Genomic DNA, 2,874 nt, shown 5'->3' on the forward strand with positions numbered 1-2,874 from the left:
TATGATGGCATTTAAAGGGAATAATTTAGTGGTCATGAAATGGATTGCAATGGGTTATAATATTTTGATAAGCTCTGAATAAAATAGTACCCTTCATCTCTACTCAGATTCTACAAGCTCATATTATCCTAAATATTAACATTCCTGGAACATGACTAATGACATGGGGATGCATAGAAATTACCTATATTAAATCTTTCAATCTTCCAGGCAAAACTTTAACATCAAGTAGATCCATTTTATAACTAGAAAGTGATAGAAATGTAAGTAGACATAAATGTAAGTAGACGAGTTCAAAAATATATTTTACTTGTACCCCTATTCTGGAAACAAGGATAAAAAAAGCAGAGAGACCAAAAGGAGAATGAGGAAACATTATATTACATCCTATTAACGAAAATGAATTAGAAAAAATAAAAATGTTTTAATGTGGGCAATATATGAGCTTAGATTAATTCCTTCTACATGTGGATACTCCATGTGTCTTAAGGATTATTTATCTGACTCTTCATGGCCAAGGTACATTTTCCTAAGATGCCCAACTCCACCACAGTGACTGAATTCCTGCTTACAAGATTTTCTGATGTGTGGGAGCTCAGAGTCTTACATGCCATGCTGTTTCTACTGATGTACTTGGCAACCCTGATGGGGAATCTTCTCATTGTCACAGTAATCACCTTCAGTTGGAAACTTCACACCCCCATGTATTTCTTCATTAGGAATCTGTCTATCTTAGACATGTGCTACATTTCTGTCACGGTCCCCAAGGCATGTGTCATCTTTCTGCTTGATGACAGGACAATCTCCATGGCTGGATGTGCAGCTCAGATCTTCTTTGTGCTTGCATTTGCTACAGTAGAGCTGCTGTTCCTCAACATCATGGCCCGTGACCGCTTGTGGCCATCTGCCAGCCCCTCCAGTATACTGTGATCATGAGCCCTCGGGTTTGTGTGTAGATGACTCTGGCCTCCATACTTAGTGTTCGGACCTATTCAGGATTCCACATTGGCAACACATTCTGACTGCCATTCTGTCAGTCCAACGTGGTCCATCAGTTCTTCTGTGACATGACCTCTCTTCTGAAGCTCTCCTGCTCTGAGACTTTCAACAATGAAATTTTAGTTTTCATCTCTGCAGTGGTGATTGCCAGTGGCTGCTTTGTCTTCATCATCATGTCTTATATTCACATATTGTCTACTGTGCTCAAGTTTCCAACCAAGGGTGAGCAAGGAAAGGCCTTTTCCACTTGTGTCCCTCACATCCTAGTGGTGACCATCTTTCTCAGCTCAGGTGCTGCTGTGTATGTGAAACCAACCTCCAGCTCACCCACAATTCAGGACATGATCAATGCTGTGTTCTATTCTATAGTTCCTCCTTTCTTGAATCCTATAATCTATAGTCTTAGAAACAAGGAGATAAAGGAAGCTGTAAAGAGAGTTATGAGGAGAAAGCTTAATTTAGGAAAAAGCATAATTTTTTGAAGCTGAACTTTTCAATCATGAGAAAAAATCTATTTTCAGATTAGTGTTTCAGGGGATTCCTTTTACCTGTGATTCATTAGTGCTTCCCCTTGATCGCAAAGCCGGATTTGCTTACAACTGTATTTTGGTCTTAATTAGCTCCTGTACTTACTTTGCAGTGACTTTGCAAAAGAGCTAGGCACTGATCAGAGCAGCAAGATGAAGTTTCAGGTACACTCCCAAGTGCCCCCAGAGAGGAGTCCCTTGGCCCTTTCAGAAAATTTCCTACCTGTGGTGTGTGTTTTAAAGTTGGTATTGCTGTCTAGGTAATTTAACATTTAATGGCTGTGTATAAAACAAGCTGATTTTAAAAAACAATGTTTCAGGGAAGAGGCATGCTATGGCATCCTCTTCTGGTGGGAATTAAATGAATGTACTGCATATTGGAGAGTATCTTGATCCAAAGAACAATGAGTGCTGTGTGTCCTTTAATGCTTCCTGCTTTAATTTCATTTTAAAATCTCCAGAGCATTGAGCCTAGGACTGATTTTTGTTATTTCTTCAGCCAAATTAACAATATGTAGGAGAAGAGCAAACTTTCATAGTGGCCTAATACTTTGTGAATCTTGAAGCTGTATGATGTTGTGCAGGAGATAGACAAAAGGAAGCCAGGTGTTTGCCTTTTAAAATAATACTTACATATTTTTATTAGAGGAGTTGTGAGGTAATGAAACAATCCTGCACAATGCCAAGATCATCTGGGTTCTGTGGGCAGTTAGTGCTGCAGCAGCAACAGTGCTTTGTACCTCAGGTACATGTGACAGTAGGAGACAGGTGTGGAAACACTGAAGCAGAGGGGAATATTCCTAATGACAGCAGCTGGTTTGAGCTTTGGATTCTCTTTATGTTTGTTTCTCTACCCAAGTACCCAGTGATAAAATAGGAAACTTGGTCAGGGCATAAAATTATGCCAGAAAGCAAGCAGCTACCTGTTTGTTGACATGCCTTAAAATTTCCTGGTTTGTACATTTTTTTGCCAGTTGTATCAAGAAACGATCTATAATAAATTCTAAAGGCCTTTCTATGTGTTCACCTCCCATATTAAGAAGAGTAGGTCTTTCCCTCCCAGTCGTTGTGCCTTCCCGTTTATCTTAGACCTTTTCAAAACACTTTTTGAAAAATCAATCTGCATTCTAACCTAATCAAGGTTATACCACTGTTGATGGAAAGTCACAAAGAGACCTAATAGATAATGTCAGTAGTCAGGTAAAGAAAATGATGTGATATTTTGAAATGGAATCAGCCACTGAAGAACTGTGTGAGCTGTGTGACAACCAGAGGAACAAAAACATGTATAGTGGGTGATCTTGGAAGCACTTATATGCAGATGTTGCCTTACATGTACATTTTCACA

At 39.2% G+C, this 2,874-nt stretch overlaps 1 pseudogene; it reads left to right on the forward strand.

Moving 5' to 3' along the window:
- The first annotated feature begins 534 nt into the window (after positions 1 to 534).
- Positions 535 to 1,481, forward strand: LOC139436693 (olfactory receptor 14C36-like; annotated as a pseudogene).
- The last annotated feature ends 1,393 nt before the right edge of the window (positions 1,482 to 2,874 follow it).

The sequence above is a fragment of the Dasypus novemcinctus genome, chromosome 16, assembly GCF_030445035.2.
Source record: "Dasypus novemcinctus isolate mDasNov1 chromosome 16, mDasNov1.1.hap2, whole genome shotgun sequence".
Taxonomy (NCBI): domain Eukaryota; kingdom Metazoa; phylum Chordata; class Mammalia; order Cingulata; family Dasypodidae; genus Dasypus; species Dasypus novemcinctus.